The sequence below is a fragment of the Mustela nivalis genome (genome assembly GCF_964662115.1).
Source record: "Mustela nivalis genome assembly, chromosome: X".
In the NCBI taxonomy this organism is placed as follows: domain Eukaryota; kingdom Metazoa; phylum Chordata; class Mammalia; order Carnivora; family Mustelidae; genus Mustela; species Mustela nivalis.
Window position 1 is genome coordinate 124,762,049 of NC_139040.1, and position 24,804 is coordinate 124,786,852.

The 24,804-nt window shown below is 44.5% G+C and overlaps 1 protein-coding gene across 8 annotated transcripts in view; it reads right to left on the reverse strand.

The window, feature by feature from the left end:
• Nucleotides 1–24,804, reverse strand: part of FRMPD4 (FERM and PDZ domain containing 4) — an 849,154-nt gene that overhangs the window by 307,741 nt on the left and 516,609 nt on the right. Inside the window, exon 1 of one of the 8 annotated variants that reach the window (XM_082717075.1) lies at nucleotides 5,571–6,017. The exons of the other annotated variants lie outside the window; for them this stretch is intronic. The gene's annotated coding sequence lies outside the window, so the exon portion shown is untranslated. Of the gene's footprint in view, nucleotides 1–5,570; nucleotides 6,018–24,804 lie in introns of those variants that run through there. 8 annotated transcript variants of the gene reach the window in all.

Consider the following 24,804-nt stretch of genomic DNA (forward strand, 5'->3'; position numbering starts at 1 on the left):
CAAACGTACTCCTCTCCAGAATGCAGGAGATTTACAACATTTTCTTGAGCCCTAACACTCCATTATTTTAAGCTCTGTATTAATAATGAAAATAATGAGCACATTAGTATAAGGTCAAATTCTACAATGCCATAGAGATGGGATTTTTATGTTTCACATTCAATACTGCATTGGGGTGCCGCTTTATCTCGTCATTAAAAGCAATTTGTTGTGCCAAGTTTTAGTCAGGCTGATATACCGGCGACACTGTAGCATAATGAAGATGTACCAAGACTAAGAGCTCAAAATCATTCCTCTCTTGCTTCTGCTGTTTACCTGTGAGAACTTAAGTGAGTCATTTCACATTCCTGGATTTCAAATTCCTTGCTTCACTTGGATTTAAGACTGTTGGAATGAATGAGCCCTCTAACCCCCTTCGCAGCTAATATTCCATGACCCGAAGCACTGTGACTGTCTTAAATGGAGACATAAAATGTGGCTGCTGCAAATCTGCTTGTACACCCTGAACTTGACCCTACTGATTACTTCCTGTGGAGGCCTTATGAGAAATGCTTGTTTCTAATGGTAATGATGTTCCAAAGATGATAGTGAAGCATCCTTTTTTTTTTTTAAAAAAGATGTCATTACTCTCCATTCATTCATCAGTTTAACTGTTATTTATTAAATGGCTGATATATGCCAGGTGCTCTCAACTGGGGGGGGGGGACACAAACATGCGTCAGGCTGCCACCCACAAGTGGCGTTTAATGACAAAGACGCGCACATGGGAATTATCATAAAGGTTCTAGTTTAAATCAGGGCTTCTCAGCTTCAGTGCTATTGACATCTGGGGTCAGCTGACTCTTTGGACTGTCGCGCAGTGCACTGCTGCACGCTCCCTGGTCTTTATCCACTAGATGCCAGCAGCACATCCCTCCGAGCACCAGATGGGACAACAACACTGTCTCCAGACATTTCCAAGTGTCTACTGGTGAGAGAGGAGCAAAATTACCCTTATTTGACGAACACTGGTTTATTTCTTCATTTTTATTTTTTTATTTATTTGAGAGAGAGAGTGTGTGTGTTTGAGGGGAGGGAGCAGCAGACGGAGAGGGAGAGAGAGGGAATCTTCAAGTTGATTCTCCACTGAGCAGGGAGCCCAACCAGGGGCCGGATCCCAGGACCTGAGATCACGACCTGAGCCAAAATCAAAAGCTGGATGACTGAGCCACCCAGATGCCCCAACAAACACTGATTTAACTCTATCCTTTTATTTCCAGAGAATTTTCCATCTGTGTGCTATGCTCTAAGTGATTCTGACCATAAAATTCTAAGGATAACAATTCTATCCTATCTTTATTGCTGTAATTTCTGTAATTTTGTAATTATTTATTAAGTGCCGCTGCAAGTGTAAGGGGCTATCCTATTCACGAGAGGCCTTTAAAAAATTAGGATAACATAATTATCTGCCCTCAAAGGTTTACTGTCTTGTTTGGGAGAGTGATCGGAACACAGAACATCTCCGGTAACAGTCAGGTGGAACAAGTGCCAGCTGGGGCTATAAATAAATGAATCAGGAACAAGTCATTTATTCCACAAACATTTCCTATGATGTTAGTGGCTTGACTTTGGGTTCTAGGGAGGAAACAGTAAACGAGATAGATCATTGCTACCAGAATGGAGCCTCCATTCCAGTGTTCACAGTAAAGACAGTCATTTCTCCCTCATGTTTCCCAAGGCACTTCTTTTTCCTGGAGCTTTTAAAACTGACATATTAGGATCCTTTATTTATTTATTTATTGATTGATTGATTATTTATTTATTTATTTTTAAAGATTGTATCTCTTTATTTGACAGAAGGAGAGAGAACACAAGCAGGGGGAGCAGGAGCAGAGGGAGAGGGAGATGCAGGCTCCCCAGTGAGCAGGGAGCCCAACACGGGGCTCAATCCCAGGACCCTGGGATCATGACCTGAGCCGAAGGCAGATGTTTAATGGACTGAACCACCCAGGTGCTCCCACTGGCGTCCATTATGTTCTGTTCTCAGAAATTCTCTTGCATCACAACAGCCTTCTCACTATGGCAGCAAAGAGCCAGGTTCCCTGTTGGCCTTCAGGATTCTGTCCCTAACTGCCTATACCGGGGTCAGTGTGAATCCTTTGGGTTTCTTCAACCTCCACTGGACCTTGTTCTTCCCCCTTCATTTGGTCTCCCCTCCTGCTGGGAAAGCCTTTTCAGGACTTGTCAGCTCTTCACAGGGTTTCTAGGCTGTTTGTTGTTTCACATTGTTTCTGGCTGCATCTCTCCATTTGGGGGCACCCCTCCCCCTCTCGGATGTGGACCTAGCAAGGGACAGTGCTATGGGGTTCTAGTCCAAGGTTAAGGTGGGCTATTCTATCAAACTGCCCTATTACTAGTTCCTCCGTTTTGCAGAACATTCTCCTAGCCTCCATCTGCCCTAGTCCGCCACTGGATGACGTTATCAGTCGTGCATTTTTCAATCTGCGCATAGGCAGGACAGTTTCTATTTGTAACGGTCTGTAAAGTCCTTGTCTTGTCTTTCACATGTTTGTGAATCTAAATGATAGACCAAGTACCAACTACTGATGTGCTTATTTCTATACTGAAATCATACCAAAAAATTCAGGACAGACATAACTTCTTTATCCGTGATATCATTTTCTTATCTGATAACAGGGACATAGCTGCATCTAGAATAACCACTTAATAGAGTAGGAAAGAAAAAGAATACACTTCATGAGAGCATGCAAACAATTTTTTATCTAATAACTCAATGATTTTAACTCAACTTTGAACAAACTTGGCCTGCCTTAGTGCCGAATAGCTGAAACACCAAAAGAATGTGTTTCCTGACTATCATTTTTTTGGTTCATGTATCAAGGAAGTCAACTCTCTTCAACTCTAAACATTAGGTAAATGTCCTGTCTATGTCCTGTTGCTTTCTGCATTGGTTGTAAAGACCTCTGGTAGCATCGGTTCGTTTTGCCACCCCACAAGTCTGTCCTTCAGGGCTTCCATTCCGTTTGGCCATCACAGATTTTAGAGAGCTCAGTGGGACCCTACAACCACAAAATGGAAGCTGTTCCTCTTGAGCTCAGGAACCATGGGTGCACACTGACAGCCAGCTGGTCAGATAACATGATCACAGAGGCAAAAGGTCCCCAGACCCAACCACCAAGCTCATGTTGGGTCACCATTTCCAAGCTAGATGTCAGTGTTTTTCTGATTCATCTTTGAAAATTACTCTACCTATTGGTCCATCTATAGTCTGACCTGTAGAGCAGAGATAGTATGAGCTCATTCACTGTGGCATTCTGATCAACAGCGTATGTCCCCAATACACTGAGCTCTTCACAACAGGCTGGTCTGTAAATATATAAGACAATCAAAACTGCTTTGATAAATCACTCCAGGATAGAAACCAAGCACAGACATCCTGACTTCCAAAGTCATAGAACTCTTCTTGTCTGTTTCAACAAGTCCAGGATGGACCCTCCAATAAATGAACAGTGCAAAAAGATTTGGTGCCAGTGAGATTTTGGACACCTTTCTTCAATGGATCAGACACTTGCTTTTGTGCAAGGAAAACAGTCCACAGAACAAAAACTGCTCGTCTATACTGACTGAAATATTCTAGAATATAGGCCCAGCAGACTGTCCCGATTTCCTGCTTGTACCCAGCTCCACATTCACTAATTAAAGGCATTAAGATAACAAAATTTAAATACCAATTGCAACTGAAGGGAAACTGATAGGCTCTCTCCTACCCTAGGCTCCTACATCAGTGCCCTTTTCTAAACTCAGTAGCCATTACTCAAAACTATTTCTCAGAAATTTAGTAACTTATCTTTTCTAACATCTTTGCTTTTCACATGGACATGTTCCTCTAAAATATTCTATAAACCTCATGTTTATACCTTTACAAACCCAAGAAAAAGGTACTGGAAAAATCTGACACCTTAAATAAGAAATCCCATGAATAAAATAAGAGTGGTAAAGATAGTTTCATAGGCTTCAAAGGAAGAAGCAGCTACCAATGATCAAAATTGGTTTTCCTATGATGTCACGATAGAGTTGATCCCTGTGTTAGCATGGACACATCTAGAAGCTACTATACTGCTTCCAATACCAATTTCCCCCAAAGACTTTGAACCCCTTCTCTTCCTCCTTCCCCTTTCCCTGTCCTTGCATCCTCCAGTGAGATGTGCGCTTTCTGGTATGGAAACCAGGAACAACCTACCAGAGCATAAGGAATCCCTGGATAATCACCAGCACTGTTTCTACAGTCACGTACCAACAGATGAATAGTTGAGCAGACCCCATATTTATATGCCAAGAATGCTTTACTCTCCTCCATGCCTTTTAACTAAGCTACTGGCCAATTCTATTTCCCCCAATCTAATCACTTGAACAAAATCTTCTTAGAGGTACATATAATGCACATGCACACATATATAAAGGACTTCCTATCAATGATATATACATACACACACACACATATGTATAAAAAATGGGCATGCATATACGATAACACAAATTACATTATGTGTTTATAAACATCTGAGTGTTAATTGAAACTGATAGTCACTTCTGTGGGATGGTAAAAAAAAAAACCTCAAAGATCTAAAGGGTAGCAGTCTGATTTTATTATATGTGCTGCCTAAGCGAGCACAGCAGTCTGATTTTAAAATTGCAACATATATGACCAGTCTGTTAAACACTAGAGAATCCCACTGTAAACATGCCCACATGACTGCACTTCAGTTCCCTAGAGTCAAATACAATGCATAATTTAATTACAATTTCAACCCTGTATTTTTCATGCAGCTTGTAAAAGAGATCAAAGAGCTGGCCATGAGATTTACTGGGCACAAGCTAAGTTCAAAGTCAAAAAACTTACCGTGAACTTGGTCTGAACATGCACTGCTAAGAGACAGAGCTTACTTCACAGTCTTAAGATACAGCCAACACGTGGAAGAATGATTTACAATAAACAATACTAACTTGCCCTGAGCAGACGGACAGGCTTTGACTTAGAACTTCAGCCGCCCACCCATACTCTCCCTAAGGGATTACGTTAACCACACACACCTTTAGGAACAAACCTGAGCGAGAGGTGAGGTTTCCCAGTCTTTCTGTGTCTCTGAAAGCTATTTCTTAACAGGTTTAGGAAAAACAAACAGAGCCACTCGATAGAAATAAAACAACCAAGTGAATCCCAAAGATTTCACCTTAAAGAAAAGAGAACCGAAGAGTGCCCTTCCATTTCCATGGCGACAACTTTACTTCTACCCAGGTTCCCACCAACAATACTCCTGTCTCAAGGACAGAAGTCCCGTATAGTTCTGAGTGCTCGGGGACAAGAATAGTCCAGCAGCATGTGGGAACGTCAGGATCATACTACACCCTAAGTCAACTGCAAGTTGCAATCTCTCCCCTTCTTCTTCTGCTCTGCTGGCAATAAAATCTAGGAACGTATCATTCCAAACGAAATGAAACAAGTCCGCCTTTGCCCATGCATTCCCCCTCAGCCCACATTTCCTACACGGAGCACACATTTCATGCTTTACCTTTTAATTACTGGATTCTGTCAAGGGCTCTTCCTACGATATCCAGCAGGAACGCAAGTTGATGCGTGTAGTTCACCCCCGAGTGGCATTTGACTCCACTCTATGCAATCCCTCTATACAGTATGGATGAACGGGCCAAGTTCAGGTTCACCGCCCTACAGTGTCTTTATTCCTCACAGCACAAGACTAGAGAGCAAGCAAGCCACTGCTGCCGGTGATACTCCGCTCCTGTGAAACCTAATGGAAAAAGCATGTTGCAAAAGGCTTTTTACAGGCTCGCTCTCCTCACTCTCGCTGTGCCAAACTTCAAGCTGGAACACTGATAAAGAAGAACAAAAGACAGGGGGGAAAAAAAAAAAACAACCCAATACAAACTGCCCCCTCTGGAGGAGCTTTGTCTTCCAGCCAAACATTACCCACGCCAGGCTTGGGCACAACAGATGAAGCCACGTATGAAGCCTTGAACTTTATTACCCAGAAGAGTCCGGCCAAAATCGCCTGGATGCCTGAGCCGAGCAGGCATCAGTCCGCCCAGCGCTGCCTCTTTGCAACGTGCGTGGAGTGTGCAAAAGGAGAGCAAATAAACGCCCAATAAACAACAGAGAACGCAGCCAGCAGCTTGACCTTGCTCCCGCCTTCAGAAACGCCAGACTGCTCTGTTTGCTCGGGACTCTCCTTTTACCTACATTCAATTTGAATGAGCCGGTGCGAACGCACTGCCCCTCCGCTCCTGAGAACAGGATGCATTTATGTGAAACACGAGGAGCATGCCTAATGCCCAGGCATCCTGTGCATTCCCAGGAGATTTTATTACACGGCGAGCTTCCATTTCACGGCTGAACCCCTGCCAACACCCACCGCACTCCTGCAGCCGCCCTTCCTCCAAGCCACACGCGCTCCCGTGCACCTGACACGCGGTGACGTCCTGTGCGAGGAGAAGCACCTTTTTGCAAGCTGCTGCCGTGCGCACCCAGGGGTGCAGGGGGGGATAGAAGTGTTGCCCGGCGTCGCTTTTCTCTTTTAATCAGCAACTTTCGAGACGAGGAGAAAACCAGTAGCTGATGAACTGTGGAGTGTCAGCTTTATCCTGACAAGTAACTGCTCTGTGGGCCGTTATTAGAAACGGATTCATGAACACAGACCACCCTGGCTTTAATCCTTCTGTGATAGATAACATTAAATACAAGCTTAATAAAAACCCACTGTACAAAAAGTACATGATGTCCTAGAACACAAGAACGTGTGCCTACCAGGCCACGGCCAGCATCCCATCTGATTAAAATGACCTGCTACCAGCAGTGACGGAAAGCCGGTCTGCTTGGTACATTTAATTTTACATGTCCCCCTCACGTATAGCTCATAATTGATTGAGTGGAGAAGACACTATGATCACACTGGTATTTTTCTTCCTCCAAATTGCCCCCACTGTACAGCATGGTTTGAGGAGGAAACGTGGATGGGCTGCCTGTTATGGGGGCCTTTGAGCCCAGGCCTTCAGGACAGTGTGCCTTGACGGGGACTTTCCCGAACCTTCTTTGGGACCTCTGCATTTGGGGAATACACATTTGGATGAAGCAGGGAGGTTTTCCGTGACTCTCATTCTAAGGGCTGAGATGACGGACGCTGCCAGACACGCCACGGAGGTGGCAAGCTCCCCATCGGGAGGAAACAGTTTGGATCTGGGGCAATATTTCACAGGGAATGCTGAGTAGATGCCACAGTGATCCAAGAAATTCTCTAATCCGCAGGTCCAGACACTATTTGGTCACTGGACCGAGGGCTTCTGCAAGTCTCTGGAATGTCATATTAATCCCACTCACGAGACAATGATGTATAAAACATGTTAATTTGTGAAGTATAATTCACCCAATAAATAATGTATGACAAAAATCAATGTTTTTCTGATGACCAGAATTTTCACATCGACCCATCAAGCTTGAATCAACTCTATGTTTTCTCCTAGATTCAGGTACCTAGGACCTGGGTTAATATGATTATTTAAGATTTCTGTTGCATAGAATGACATTTTTGAAACAGAAAGAAAAAAGAAATCTAGTACAAAACCTAGCATAAGATTTGGTACAGGGCAACATTACCTTCTATGAGTGTCTCTTTGAAGCTATAGCCTATTTGCCCTCCAGGGATTAATAAAACATTTTTTCAGGTGAGGGAGTGCGCGCGCGCGCATGTGTGTGCGTGTGCACTGATGTACTGGGAATAAATACCAAGCGATATCAGCCTCACCTTTTAAGTTAATCAGAACTTAAAAGTGTCCTTAAGAGATTTTTTTCAACAAATAGTTAATAAATGCCTAACTTAAAGTAAAATGTAGTGGCTCCTTAGAGTTATAGGCCAAAGTATACGGATGCAATTTCTAATCCTGGCACAGATACTCAAAACCATTAGCGTAAGACAGGGAGGCAGGAGTGGTGAGGCAGAGGAGACATAGATGCACAGGTTAGCGTCAAGGACTAGGAAAGGACATTTTTAGGCAAATATCCCAACCCACTTTCTGAAAAGGTACTTATGATAATGATTGCTCACACATAGCCTGGAAAATCAGAGGACGCCTTCCAGTGTGTGGGCGCATATGGAAACAGCTGTTGGGAAATGATGACTACCTATATCTGTTCAAAAATAGCAGTTCTATCACTTGGTAAAAGACTCTCAGGACTGATCAATTCATTTATCCATTCATTTCTTCACGGCAGCCTTTCCAGACTGCCTCCCATGGCCCAGATTCCAGGCTGCCCATCAGGGGACATGGAAATGAATAATAGATCATTCCTCCAGACCAGATGGGGCTCATGTTCTTAGAATCGAGGATGTCTTTCCTTATTTCCCAAAGGAATACCTCAGCCAAAATCCCACAACATGACATTGCAGGACTTGACGAGAGGGACGTCAGACCCATCAGGAATAGCCTGGGGCGTTTTAACCCATGAACCCAATCTTCCCAAACACCTTAGGGGAGAGAATCTGAGGAAACACCAAAGATAACGGGCCTGTGAAGTACCAGCAGAGACTGCGAACAACCGGCTGACTCCCATGACCTTCACCTTCTGCTCTCTGACTGGGGCTTCCAGACACTGTCGATGGAACTGCAGTACGGTAGTGAAGGTAAGGTGACTCACGGGCTGGCCTTGCACTAGGAAGGTGATCCTAGATGGCCCCAATGGGTCCAGTGCAATGACATAAGCACCGACGGCCAAAGGAGAAGGTGGAAGAGGAAGTCAGAGCCCAGAAGCCTGAAGAAGATTCGGTGTGCCATTGTTGGCTTGAAGACGGAGGAAATACAAGTTGGAGACATGGATACCTCTGTCCTACAGATGCGAGGGATGGACTTCTGCCCACAAACAGGGAGCCTGAAGCAGCCCCCAAGCTCTACAGGCTGCGGGTCACAGTCCTGGCGGATACCTTGAATTTAGCCACGTGAGACCCTCAGCAGAAAATCGAGCCATCCCACGCGGGGCTTCTGACCGGAAAGAGTCGAGCGAATACGTGAGTCCTGATGACGTCACTAAGTTAGTTACAGTCTCTTCCACAGCAGACCTCTGATGAGCCAGCAAGGCGAATGGCCTAGGTGGGTGAACTTCTATGAACCCATCAATCATCTTGGCAGACTTTCTCCTTCCTTTGGCTCCTCCCAGAGGAGAGTAAGCCCTACCACAGCCACAGATGCCACTGGATAGACAAGCCAAGCCCAGAAAGACGTGAGGTCAACACAGGAACACCCAAAGGCAGGGCACGTGATTGTAGGCCAGACAGAGCGGAGGAGAAATGGCCGTACAAGTAAGTGCCGGACACGGTGTTGGCTTCAGGGGATTCCGAGGCAAGGAAGGCAAGATCTTTGTCTTCGAGGGTGTTATAATATAGCGAAGAAGTTGAGGCAACTCAGGGAAAGAAAACCAAGAACAGAGATGCCAGGAGCAGAGAATAAAGTCATCTCTTCTATTCAGAGGAAGGGGGTTGGGAGGTGGGGGGCCCTGAGCCACAGACGGTATGAAAACCAAGCTGCCACTTTTCCACAGATGCCAGACACCAAGAAAAAAGATCGATGACTATCAAAATCTAAACATTTTCTCTTTCTCTCTCTCTCACAGACTGTCTCCAACTCTCCACGTGCATGACCCTCTCTCACCTCCTCATCGTCCCAGCCACACTGGATTCTGTATTTAAAATAGCGAGAGTTTGGGGTGCCTGGGTGGCTCAGTGGGTTAAGCCTCTGCCTTTGGCCCAGGTCATGATCTCAGGTTCCTGGGATCGCGCCCCATATCAGGCTCTCTGCTCAGCAGGGAGCCTGCTTCCCCCTCTCTCTCTGCCTGCCTCTCTGCCTACTTGTGATATCTCTCTGTCAAATAAATAAATAAAATTGAAAAAATAAAATGAAATAAAATAGCGAGAGTTTGATTTCCATGTGAACTTCGGCTTTCTTATTCCGGACCGAGACGAACACCTCTCTCACCTCTATCTAGTCTGACTGAAGTCCACAATTCTTATCTTTCCAAAGATTGAGAAATGCTCACCTTGATTTTCTGGATGACTAGTCAAAGGACTAATCTACTTTCCTGCGAAATTAGAATAATTTCTCGCCAAAAATTTCTAGAGTTCCCCTTGTGGAACTCCAACAAAACTATAAAGAAACTTGAACTGAATGTAAAGCTATCGGTAAATTCAGGGACAGCAAAATCACAGTTTTTCTGCATTCGGAGCATAATGAGGTCGATCTGCTTGTCCACGTTCATGCAGATGGTAACACGGGTTGCCCGAACCACCAGCTGACCGGTGTGTCGAGGTTACCCGGTGAACACAGAACTCTCTGTTTCTCCTTTGAAGCATTGCCGCCTTTGTGGGCTTCATTTTCTGCTTTAATAAAAGGAAAACGGAGCCACAAAATGGTGCTCAAAGGGAACTCTTGAGTTTCCCAGTGGCCGACTTCATATTTAATTGTATCGTTTTTACAATAAGGAGGAATCTTTTCCTCTCAAGTTCTAAAAATAGCGGGAGACCACACAGTTTCAGCTTTGGATTATCGACAGAACAATTTGTTCCATTGGCTTTTTGACTTTGTTTAGTTGGGAGATATTATTTTATTGTCAGGTTGATGTGGGTTCCTTCTAGCTGTGAGTGGGCTTAACACAAAAGGTGTTCTCAGGGCCAATTTAAACCAGCAGGTAGAAATTGTTACACCTCTGAATCAAAATAGAGAGGAAAAGTATACGCCACTTGCTTTGATAAACTCCCACCATTTATTAGATGGGACTGAGGTTTTTAAAATCAAACACTTTGTAGAGTTTAAGCAATCAGTATCTGATTAGTACTCAATTACTGATCTCTCTTAAAGGCTCCATTTTCATTAAAATGCAAAGAAGGTAACAGAATATCTTGAGAATTTACATTTTTAAATACCCTGGTTAAAGTTATATACCTGGTCCCTGCCAAGGCATATGAAACACTCTCTCTGAAAAATGAACTATTTTCTTTCTACTAGGCAATCAGTTACAAACTCCAATACTTCGGCAGAACATACAGAGAAGTGGTTGAGTCAACTTGCCCAGAGAAAACAAACGTATTGCGATTATACACTTAACTTTACAAATCCAGGGCTAACTTGGGCATTTCCAACTTGAGGAATATCCAAACCAAATGGAAGTGTCCTATAACTGTAGAAGCATCTGGTGAGGCAGCAGCAGGAGCTCACTCAGCAGGACTAGTTCCCAAAGCTCTAAAGTGCATCTCTGCTCCATCGGGGACCTCATGGCCACGGGTGGGGGACTTTGAGCCCCTGGTTCTCCTGGAAGCCTTCCCAGATGGTGCCAAGGCCCTGTAGTACTCCAGGACTGATGTCACTATTTATTCAGTCATGGACATTTTCTATCTCTGAGCTCACTTTCCTTCTCTAAGGGCCTCAAACCCTCCTGAAAAGAAGGGCAGCTCTATCAGCGTGGGACAAAAAGGGAAAATGCCCTGGACCTTCCTAGGGGCCTTTTCCAAATTTATTAACAGTGTGTGGGCCCAAGATGCACAACCTAGAGTAAAAGGCAATGGTCTAACCTAGACAGAGTGTTAGGAGAACCCAACACACCCACTTTGCAACTGCAGAAAGTGACAGAAACAGATGGTTTGGATGGACTCAGGATGGAACCAGAAAGCTGAGGCAAGAAACAATGGAGAAAGGGCTAGGAGGTGGTGACATTCTTGTATTAGAGCCAAGCATACAGGGGGCCCGTGAGCCAAGCAGAGCGGTCCCATCACAGGTGATACATTGGAATCATGCAGGAAGCATTAAGAATACTTATGCCTTGGGGCCGCCTGGGTGGCTCAGTGGGTTAAGCGTCTGCCTTTGGCTCAGGTCATGATCCCAGGGTTCTGGGATAGAGACCCACATCCCTGCTCAGCAGAGAGCCTGCTTCTCCCTCGCCCTCTGTCTGCAGCTACCCTTGCTTGTGTTTTCTCTCTGTGTCAAATAAATAAATAAAATCTTAAAAAAAAAGAAGAAGAAGAAGAACACTCATGCCTTTTCCCACCCAAGAGATACTGACATAATTGGTCTAGGCTGGGACCAGGGCATCAGGACTTTTGAAAGACCCTCATGTGGGATTCTCTGTTTCTTTCACTCCCTGCCCCCACTCCCAAATCAATCAATAAAAAATCTTTAAAAGATCCTCAGGTACTACTAACATTCAGACAAGGTTGAGAAGCACCCACTGTAAGGCTCACAGGTATTCAGCAATTTTCAAACGTTACCATAGGTCAGATACCAAGAGGCTGCCCATGATGGAGGTAATCTAAGCAAAGAGACAGGAGATCCCAATAAAATCAAGAAACTGAGGGAACTCAGGCTTCTCGTGAAGCCTCATGTCTCGTGAAGAGACACGGAGTGGCTGAGCCTTCTGCACAGAGAAGCAGAGCTGTTTCTGGAAGTATTTCAAGCACTTATCCCAGGCAACCACTCTGCCCGTTATTCTGATTTGGGATTGGATGATGGGATACAGAAGGCCTGCCTACGCACGGTACTTACTGCTGGACTGAGAAGGCTTTAGCATATCTCCCAAATAATGCATGGATAATACTCTTTGGTATAAATATTTCCCAAATATTGCATGGGCCATACTGTACTAAAAAGAATTATTTGTTGTTTATCTGAAATTCAATTTCACTGAGCAGCCTGTAATTTTATTCACTATGTCAGGACCCAGGAAGCCTATTTACTCTTTGCTGCCATCACAAGAATATATACTGATCTCACGTGCCAGCCACTGTGCTAAGCTCTGGGCTTACGCTTCCTCTTCCCAGAAACCACACGTGAGAACTGAGCTCAGAAGTTCTCTTTGCCCGAAGGCGGGAGAGTTCTTCCCCCTCCGCACCCCTCCCGCAGAGCAAGTGGAGGTAAATTGTGGGGTGTGCACCAAGGCGTGTAGACCCACTCAGGCACCTCCTTGCACCTTGCGGCAAATAATGGAGCCTTTCTTAGCCCCAGTTCCCTGCTAAACGGGGGCTTTCTTGTGGATTCTATGGAGAATCAAGAACTCTGCCAAGTGGGAATCCCGGTCTTCGGCATATAAATGCTTGTAATCATCGTGATCATGGCTTCCTAACAAGGTGATGTCTCTGACATACCAATTTTAAAAATGGAACCAAAAGAAACTCTTAATAGAGGAATTTCAGGCTTGATTCTTTAAGCAACAAGTAAGTTAATTTAGAAAATATCGCTTAATTAGGGACACATTTCTCGTCAACTTCCCATGTTTCCACCCAGCCCCTTCTTGTCATTACACAGGCCTCTCGAACGTGTCACCCTGTCCACTGTAAGCACTGGATGTAACCATCACTGTATGATCTGGATGTGATAGGGGACATGAAGCAATAGGATATGGGGAACTAATTCTGCGTTATACATATTCGCAATCCACATGTTACTGAGATGACATATACAAAGAACCAATGATCCAAAGAAAACACTGCTATAGGTATAAAAGTACGAAAATTCAAATCAAAGGAAAGGAGATCGTTTTACAAAAAAACCTAAACTGAAGACCACTACGGCAATCTAGTGTAACAGGGCCCTGAAGCCGAGGTCAAAAGGGACATGTAATATATCACTGAGTTACCTGTCTCATGACCACCAACACACTTTCCTAAGAAAGAGAACTTCCTCCTGGCAATAATCTCATATGCCCTCTGGCTCCCAGACCACACAGTAGCCTGGCTCTATTTTTGTATTTCCCTAAACATACAGCAGCATTCTGGGTTCCAAACTTTTTTTTTTTTTTTTTAAGATTTTATTGGGGCACCTGGGTGGCTCAGTGGGTTAAAGCTTCTGCTTTTGGCTCAGGTCATGATCCCAGGGTCCTGGGATAGGGTCCTGGGATCCAGCCCTGCATCGGGCTCTGCTCGGGGGGAGCCTGCTTCCCCCCCTCTCTCTCTGCCTGCCTCTCTGCCTACTTGTGATCTCGGTCTGTCAAATAAATAAGTAAATAATCTTTTTTTAAAAAAAGATGTTATGTATTTATTTGATAGAGAGACACACAGCGAGAGAGGAGTGGGGAGGGAGAAGCAGGCTTCCCGCCAAGCAGAGAGCTGGATGCAGGACCCCAGGACCCTATCCCAGGACCCTGGGATCATGAGCTGAGCCCAAGGCAGACGCTTAACAACTGAGCCACCCAGGCACCCCAGTTCCAAATATTCTTAAGGATATGATATTCCCAAACATAAAGCAATCAAGAAACATATTACAAATATGTTTCTGGAAAAACTTTGGGTTCGTGCAATTGCAGAAATGCCCGGCTCGCAGGCTGAACAAACTGGACAATTTCTGATTACAGCCCAAGGTTCGCAGGAAACTTCCCTTATTCTCGCCAAATCCCTTTGTCTTTAAGACACTTGTAAGATCTTGCAGGAATCTTCCAGAACCCTTACCTGCTCCCAAGACATTTTCTAGGAACGGCGGGGGGTGGGGGAGGAAGGGCAGTACACTGGGATGCCACAGAGACCTGCCACCTGGGGCTCCCCTGGGCACTCCCAGCAAAGCCTCTGCAGCACATTCGCCTGCTCCCAGCAGGGGCTCCTGCCTCCACAGGGTCAAACTCAAGGGCAGAGAGGCCCTGAGCTCTGGAACTACTGATGGGAGCTTCCAGGGTTGAAATTGCTAGAAAAACTCCCAACCCATTTGGCTTTTTTGTCGCTTTTCTTCATCGACTTCTCCAGTTCAAAATCTATGAATAAAGGCACCGATGTGAAGCAAATTCCCTGTGGACACGTGAATTATGTTACTGTGGAACAGTATAGATTTTTTTTTTCCTTTTAAACAGGAACATTATAGGGAGAGAAAGAGCATTTGCTCAATACTAGGAAACTCTTTGACAAGCAAAAGTTCAGGCCAACCCAAAATAGACCCATTAAGTCTTACACAGGAGGCAAAAATTATATATTATGTAATATGCAGGAGGAGAATCAATACCCTGAATTGATGATTTAGATGGTGACAACGACTGAGACTAAACTCTTTAGCATAGTAACGAGGCCTGTTGGAATTTGCCCCCAACCCTCCTCACTGATCAGCACTCGGGCTCCATGAAATAATTTCCTTGAAAACAACAGGCATTTTATGGGCAGGCTTTCCGCTTCCTATTTCTCTCCAACTATTGAACTGCGAGGTATTTCTCTTCCAATGCCACCTCCTCCTTGCAGCCACCCCAGAATGCCGCAGACTAGACACTTGGCCAGCCTGGCATTTTACAGGGACACTCGTCATGTAACATAATTACACATTTGAATCCACTTCCCACCCTCCCTTGCACAAGCGCCACGGTGATTTCCTCATTTTTGTGTTGAGACAGTACCAAACCCCAGCAGACGTGCTGAATTTGAAATCAACTCACACAAAAAGGAGGCCCAAAATAATGACGTGATATCACTCGTGCTCCAAAATACTGTTTCGTAAGAATGGCGTAGAGACAGACCAGTGTGATTCCAAATACACGCATGATTTTATGAATTTAAAAAAGGTCAAAATGAAAAGAACTTTGAGTTTAATTTTCAAATGCCCTTACATAGACCAGAGTGTGCCCTCAAAATGCCAAAAGTACAGAATGCACTCTCTACGCTACCACGAAGTCCAGTTTTCTAGGGCTAGTTTCTAAAGAAGGGCGTGTGGAGGGCGGGAGGGAAAGAGAGAAAGAGCCACGGAAGAGGCAGCCGACATTTAACGTCAGTCGGAATCTATCCTACACTTTGTGTAACCTGGGTGTTCACTTATAGCTTCTCCTACACATCATCCTGTTTTTAGAGAACAGTTTGTGTTTATATGCTTCTAATCGGCTGATGAGCAAAATCAACAACAAAACAACAACAAATACCAGAAAACGTAAAACATGTTCCCTCACTGGCTAGTACTCCGCAAACCGCTCTTGGGTACTATTTTTCTTTTCTTAGGTTGCAACTGGCCTTCCTGTTCTTGAAAACAACATGGCATGTAGAGCTCATGCTAGCTGATTTTGCCTTCACAGGCACATTGCATTCAGCCTCTTTTTTTTTTTCTTTTTTCCTTCCCCCATAACATTAGCGCTTGTACACAGACTCATATCCAGCTCCCCATAAAGGTAAAGCCTTAAGCACTGGGCTGCAAGGTCTCCGTTCTATATTGTACACTTCTTTTTTTTTTTTTTTTTTTAAAGATTTTATTTATTTGAGAGAGAGAGCATGAAAGAGGCGAGGGGCAGAGGGAGAAGCCGGCTCTCTGATGAGCAGAGGGCCTGATGTGGGACTTGATCCTGGGACTCCAGGATCATGACCTGAGCTGAAGGCAGTTGCTTAATCAACTGAGCCACCCAGGTGCCCTGTATACTGCACTTCTGTGAGCGCCTGCCTCCAGGCTTGTTGGGGGGAGGGAAACTGAGGCATGGAGATGTAGCCACTGTCTCTACCCCAGGGGCCTGGCACCTAACCACCATTATAACCAACCCCTCAGCCAAGCTCTGGCCTGTGCCAGGAGGAGAAAGTGTCTGGCCTGGATCGGCAGTTCAAGGTCAATGCCCTGGTGATGGCATCAGTGTGGCAGCTCAAGTCAAGTAGGAGGCCGAGTGGGGGAGGGGCAGTGGGCGCAAGTGAAGGTCTGAGGCTGTCAGTGAGAAGAGGAAGCAGGTGTCAGGGGACAAGAACGTCCTAAGAGGAATATTTGGCTTTGATTTTTATTATTATTATTCTTTATTTAGTCAGAGAAAGAGAGAGAGATCAAGATGGGGATGGTGTCTCTGCCACTGGAGTTGGGTTTTCCTAATGTAATCCGGTCCAGTTTCCCCCCTTACACAATCCTACCCAGTGCCAGTGGCCTTCAGTATACAGTTCGAGTCCGCGATTATACTGCATGAGATTCTTCACCGTGCGGCCTCCGCTTTAGGTCAAGAGCCTGGGTCCCGCCTACCTTCACTACCTTCTATGACCCTTACAAGGCTGGACATAACCTTTGCCTTGATAGAAACCTCCTCACCCCCCACTCTTAACCTGGCCAACCCTTCTGGAGCCTTGCAGGCCCAGTGCAATAGTTCTCAGGGCCCATGCTTTCCTGAAATGCAGGGCCAAGTTAGTAGCACCCCGCGCTGATTCTCTATAATTCCCTCGCGCAAGAGTAAGAAAGACCATTACTTATGTATTTGCGACTCTGAGCTTTGGAGGGCGGGAGAGCGGTTATTTATCTGTCTATCTCCAGTAACGGGCAGAGCCTGCTGCATGGGCCTATTGAATGAATGAGCGAGTGCGCAAATGAAAAACAGGAATGACTTAGGGAGGAGGAAATGTAGCAGAAAATAAGAAAATGAAGCAGAAAATAATGCAGCAGAAAATAAGACAGGGCAGAGGCAAGACGAAAGTGGTGGAAAGCTTCAGAAAAAGACCCTAAAACACCAAGCTCTCTCCTTCCCACGTCCTCAGCTCGCATGGCTGCCAGCCCCTTCCCTGAGCTGGCACAGGCAGACACCCCCCAACCCCCATCTGGGATCGACTCATGGAACGGGGGGGTCAAGCCCGGTGAACTAGTAAGGATGCAGGAGGGGGAGGACATATATGGGCCCAGAACTTGTGTTAGTACACAACGTGGCCTCTCCCCAAAGAGACAGGCCCCCACGGAGGATGGCAGGAAAGCCCAGAACCCGGGAAAGAGCCTAGGAATGGAAGAAAAGCAGGAGCAAAACGAAAGCCGTGCAGGCTGAAAACAAACTCACGATTTCACGGCCACCATAGGCTCTACTACCGTGGAGCCAGGAACCAAAGCCAAGAAAGATAGGACTAGATCTCGGGCTTCATGGCAAAACCATTGCCCCAAACACCTCATCAACCCCTCCTGTGTGCCCCACCGCCACACACATTTCAGAGCTGTAAGACCCAAGGCCCAGAGGCACGTCTTGCCCAAGGCCCTGCTGAACAAAGCTGTAGGGCTCAGACTGGATCCTAGGCCTTCAGACTCAAAAGTCGGGCTTCTTTTACCCCATAAATTCTCCCACAAAAGTCTCCACATTCAGAAGCCGCAGAGAAGGCAAAGAACCTTCCTTCACTCCATGCAGGTGTTCCAAGTTGGCCTCCATCGGCTGGCTTCCGCTGGCTATCTACCCTCCCCAGCTGCATCTAGAGGAAGCAAGCCCACGATCTGTTGTCACATGGGCTGTTTGCCATGATGCAGACTCGCAGTAAATGTCCCATCTTAGGAGAACACCTGCTGGATGTGAAGGGCCTCTAGACCAGGGCTAGCGAGCTGAAAGCCTGCCCCACGTACTGCTCCCTTGCTTGGTGTGGCAGAGAGAAGGGGAGGGAGGAAGAACCAGCCAATCCATGAGGATGTATACTCAGATAGTCTGTAAGCCATGGAAGTACTGGGAACCTGCCCACGCCAGGCTGCTGCCTTGTAATGGAGGCATGGAGGGTTCAAACTGGGTTCCCACTTTTGGACGAGAACTTTTGATAACATTGCAAGTGTATGTGTATTAGCCATGTTTCTAGGTTCTGGAAAATTGATGCCTTACCATCTCCCCTACATGCATAAGCCAGACATTTCCTTGACCGGACAAACAGCGCTAGCCAGGACTGACCTTGCCTCAGCCCTCTTCCTCCCTCATGGTCTGTAATTCCTCGAAGGGCTCCCTTGGCAGGCGGCATGTTTCTCCATTGCAAACCAACCCAAACAGGGCCCGCACCCTTAACCATCCCTTTTATTTGACTCTCCCACACGAGGCCATTATTCTCTTCCCATAACCACGCCCAGGGTGACAAAAGAGAAAACTAGGGACAACCTCTATGTTCCAAAACAGACTACAAGTAACCAAATTTGCCAGTCCTAAGCTCACTGGCTGGCCTCGGCCATTCCTTCCTAGGAAGACCATAATAGAGGCTCTGGCCACAGTTCGCCTCTTCTTTCTACCTCGTGACCCTCCCCGTTGCCCCTCAAAAGGCAGGGCGGGGCCCTTTCTACTTATAAACACGGAGTCATAAAGTATCTGTTCAAAGTCAATCATCTCCTGATCAATTAGCCTTAATATACCTCAAATTTTCTACTGCTCCGACTACATTTTAGCAAGGGGGGTAGGGAGTACGTGTGGTGGACGATCTGATTCCCCAGTTATCTTGAGGGAAAATGAAGGTTTCATTTTTCGCTTGATATGAGAATCCAAGTTTCCAACACCAAGTACATGCCAAATAGGAACAAATAAAACTTCTAAGATACAATGAACCAGTGACAGATATCTGAATGGAACTTAGGAGTCAGCTGACCTCATTCCAAAGTGCTCTCTATCACCTGATATGCTCTCAGCATCTATGCGTGTGGAGCTAAGGCCAAGGGCATCACCTTCCTCTCCACTTGTGAGACGTCACTTTCTAGGCTGTCATGCTGACAACTTGTCACTTCCCTCCCTGAAGAGGCTGTCAAGTTCTGCTTTAGAAAACACCACAACAATGGAACCAACCACCTCACAGTGACTCAAACTTCGGCCGTCGGGGTGGTTTCATGGGCCAGATGATGGCAATGACAGATAACCACAGTCACAGCTGGGGTGGGTTCTGGATGGTGCAGTGCAGCCTTGTGGGGGTGTGAGCCCCTCAGGTACCCGACTAGGACTTCCACAGTCTGACATGTGGTTCTTGCTAATTCCTATGTCCTTGGAGCCCTGGGTATCCCCGGACTCAAAGAGAATTGCAAATATTAACTAGTACTTGCACAGTACCTGTACCACTATATCATTCCAACAAGGCAAGTATTTTGACAGAATCAGATATTCTGGGGCACCTGGGTGGCTCAGTCGATTGATCACCTGCCTTCAACTCAGGTCATGATCTCAGGGTCCTGGGATCGAGCCCAACATGGGGCTCTCTGCTCGGCGGGGAGCCTGCTTCTCCCTCTCACTCTCCCTCTGTGCTCTCTCTGGGTCAAATAAATAAATAAAATCTTTTATAAAAAATAAGATATTCTACTAAAAGAAATGTAGTTTAGAATTATAAGAGACTGTAAGTTAGGATGAAGAAGGTCACCAGATGATACACTTTCCTAGGAATATTTTCAGAGACCTGGAGAAGATTAAGATTGACTACATGAACAGGACAAAAATAAATGGACAGATTTCTACTAAATACTAATTTAATCGACTCTCCTTTGCTCTGGCCAGTGGGTTGAAATGTGACCCTCCCAAGAAATATAAAAGTCCCAATTCCTAGTAACCATGATGGGGAGCTTACTCGAAAGAGGGGTTTTTGAGATAATTATACCTAACCTCAAGATGGGAAAATCCTGGATTAACAGAGCGGGCCCTAAATTCTGTGACAAGTGTCCTGAAAAAGAAGAGGAGGCAGAAACAGGAAAAACACACAGGAGAAGGGCATGTAGAAGACGGAGGCAGAAACTGGAGTCGCGTTTACATAAGGGCAATGATACCTGGAGCCCTTATGATAAGGAAGAAGCAGGGCAGGTTTCGCACCTAGAACCTTCACAGGGAGACTACACCTGCCAACGTCTTGATTCTGGACTTAAGCCCTCCAGAATTGCGAGCGAATACTCTGCTCTTATTTTAACCTAACCAGCCATCATAGTACACTCATGCTTTATCACATGTATCTCCAATGTCCCTGAGGCCCAAATAACAATCCAAAAATGTGTCACTGGATAAAAATAATTGAAAATCACTGTGTTCAAAGATTGCATCTAGCTCTTTCCCCTACAAACAGGAAAAGCTAAAGGTTCAGATCTTCTGAGACACCAAAGAGAAAGGCAGGGACCAGTGTTCCCAGGAAAGCTTCGTGTTTCATCTGCACGCTCTACTGCATGAAGGAAGGCCTGTCCCTGTGATTTCTAAACTATCACACAGAGGCGATGTCAAGATAGGCCTGGAATCCTTCCAGAGCCATCGAGCTCATCATTCTCCATGACAATTTTATGCTATCGCTTATAGATCATACAGGGAAGGTGTCCTTAATATCCCAACTGAACGTTCACTGCTCTGGCTGTTTGTTAAAAGCCATCTCTTAAGCAATACATAAATATTCTTTACAATTACCTCACATGTGAGAGTCAGAAAAATGCAATGCCAGGATCGCAGTCTCAAAGAGTTCAAGAAAAAGCTGATTTCCATTATTTGGTAAGATAAGGCCATTAAACTCAACCATTCCATCACATTAGTTTTTTTTTTTTTCTTTTTTCAGAGAAATTCCACGTTCCTTTAAATCACTTGGAGGTGACAAAACAAGAGTATGTTTCAGTACTTTGGTGATCCTTCTTCAAAAGCTCAGAGCTCCACGTAGGTCTGCAGAATTCAAAATACTTACCGATTTCTTCGTTCTATAACTTAAGACGTGAGCAACAGACACATGGAACTCAAGCTGCCCCAGATATCTCTGTTACCCCCTCATGATTAGGGAAATAAGAACATAGAAGGCAGAACTATCAGGAAAAACAAAACAAAAAACAAGCCTACATTGCCTGAGGAATCAATTACTTCTTAAATACATTTATTTCTTAAAATGGTGGTATGAAGTTGTGATCACCTTCTCCGTGGAACAACATGTAGCATGTCTAAAAATTTCTGGCAACCAACCGGTTTTTAACTACTAAAGAAATGTCAGGAATTACTCCGAGCATGATGATGATATAGGACCTTTTAGTCTGTGGGAAGGTGAAAAGGAATTTCTCCTAGTTGGCCAACATGACTACTCTTCCCACCTCCCCCCACCTCCACTGGGATCTAATTAATACTTTGTGACCACACTGAACAGCTAAAAATACGGGTGACTGATAGTGATCAACACGTGTTCAGAACTGGAATTTGTAGAAATGGGTGATGGATGACACAGGAATCTTTTTTCCTTCATTTTTTTCCCTACATGTTTAATTTTAACATACAAAGTAAGATTGAAAACATTGGGCTTGCCAGTGTACATACATGGATGGTTGCCCTCCATGAAACCATCCCCATATGTCCAAATAGACCATATGGGTTTGTTCACCCAACTCAACTTACAGAGTGGGCCAATCTTTCGTGAAATGTCATAGCAATTGGAATTTGGTCTTGACGTCCCTTAATCCCAATCACATTCAGAATAAAATCACACGAACTCATTCCCACTTGAGGCACGAATAGCTGATATAATTTAATTGAGTACATATCTAAAATACTCAATTCTTTAAAGATCAACTGCTACTGGTATGGTATATACTTAGACCATTATTTTTTACAACTTTTGCCAGGTAAGCCTGCCAGAGACATAAAAATAAAAGCAAAAGCAAAAGAAACCTTGAATCGACAAAATGTATTACTTAAGTATAGAAAAGTAGCATTATATCTAAACATAAGTATCAGAAGGGGCAGCTTCAACAGACTTCATTGAACTACGGGCCTGGAAAGTCCAATGTGGTCATCAACACAGTACGTGGAGACACTGATGTAAGATAAAGAGACTGGGGTCCGGCCTTGCCCCAGAAGCATGGACTAGAACCAACTGAAGAAGCAGGAGAGGACCAAGAAGCACAGTGCCCCCTCTACTTCCTGCCCTCCAGCATAAAGGTGACACAACAATGGCTTTTTGTCAACAAACAAAATGGTGGGAAGATGAGAATAACGACATCTACAAGATTTCTTCCTTTCAATCAGATTAACTTCAAAGTAATGTTTATATTCTCGAATGGTCTGATAACAAAATACAAATTTATGTATACACACACACACACACTTATTTAAATTTACGCCTTCAAACACAATATGCTACATATTCATGAGAAAAGATTGTCAAGTGCCCTGGATTTCCTTAGGTTCATTTTGGTCATCTCCATTTTTATAGAGCTTCTTTAATTTCACAAGTCCAAGGTCAAAAATCAACTCTGAGCTATTAATAGATCTACCAGCAATCACATCTGCAGCATCATGGAAACAGACATCACATTCTCTCCATTGAACATTGATGATAGCTTCCAGCATTCTGTACCCTTGTTAAATTTTTTTTTTTTTTTTTTTTTACAGGCAGTTGTTCCCTTCAAGGCAAGCTTTGCAACATATTTTGCAATATTGTTGAAGTTAGAGAAGTAGTGTTTATCTAGATATCCAGTTAAAAGTCATTAGGAATGGCACATTGAAGGAGGCAAAAATCAAATTATTTAAAAACAAAACAAACAAAGCCAGAACAAGCCCGGGACACCTGCCTTCTGAACATTTTTAGTACCCACTTGTTCTCATAGACATGCAGCACTTTTTGAAGCCATCCTTTTCTGCTTTGAAACTATAATTAAATCCTCTTTCTCTACATTTCACAATTTATTGCCTCCTTGAATTTCAATTATGGTATGGAAAGACTGCTCTCAGAGGCTCCCAATGACTGAACTCTAAAATTAATTATCGAAGGGAGGGATGTAGAAAGGATGAGTAAAACTACTCTAAGAACTACGATTTGGGAGTCTTCAGGAAGAATTATGAAGTCTACGTAAGTGACAAACTGTGGGGTTGGCAAGATGAATGCCCTTACAGGACAATCCTGTGAAATGGAGACATGCAGCCAATAATATAGAAAATACTGTATTTCTATTGTCAACAAGTAGCACAGAAAAATATACAACATAATGCAGTCATTGTTCCAAATGTGTAAGCCCTTTGACCTTAGAATCTAAGAGACCTGGGGTTTTACTCAAAAGTCATTTTATCCAGGCAGGAGAGCTTCCAGCTGGTCTTAGTGGGGGCAGGGGAGTCTCTGTTTATTCCTCATCCACACAGAGGTGTGGGGGATAGGGAGAGGCTTGTGAGAGAAATGAGAGGTCAGGTGCTAATCACATCATCTGATAAGTAGTAGTAAGTTAAAAAATCATCATAGCAGCATTATTACTACAAGCCAGAAAAATGGAAACAACACATATATTCATTCAGTGGATAATGGATCAACAAACTGTGGTATATCCATTCAGTGGAATGTGGCTCGACCGTAAAAAAAAAAAAAAAAACAAGTGCTGATACACATTACAGCATGTATCAACCTCCAAAACATTATGCTATGTGAAAGAAGGCAGTCACAAAGAACACCCTGTATGGTCCTATTTACAAATGCTTTTCAGAAAAAGTTTAAACCTACAGAGACAGAAAGGAGAACAGCACTTGCCAACACTACACATGGGGACAGGGAGTGACAGTAAATGCACAAGAGATCTTAATATGAATTATGGTGATGGGCTCAATGCATTCTTTAAAAATCCACTGGCTGATATACTAACAAGGGGTGAACTGTACAGTTTGTAAATTACACCTAAATAATGTCATTAAAAAACAAAACAAAACAAAACAATGAGAGTCCACTCCAATGTAGTGGAGCACTGGAGCTCCACTCCATTCCTCCAATGGAGTGGGGCAAAGCCATTAAGAAATAAGACAGGCTACACATGCCTCTTCAAGTTCTCCTTCCCTGAGAGCCTGCCTTCAGAGATCAGGATGTTCACATCAGGTCCCAAAATACAGTTGTTTTATATCTATGCTCGCTATTCTGAGAGAGATCATAAAGACCCAAGTAAATTGCAAGGACACGTGAGCACAGAGAAAGTGGATTATCTACAATTACATAAGGTTTCATTTGCTACGGCCAATAGTGGATTCCATCCAATGCCATGGCCAGCTCTCCCGGATATGGGTAACCTAGACCAATATCTGACTCAAAGACATTTATAATTGAGACCACCGATGTTCAAGATCATGTTCCAGTTAACATTTGTCAGGAAAAGAAGATGATA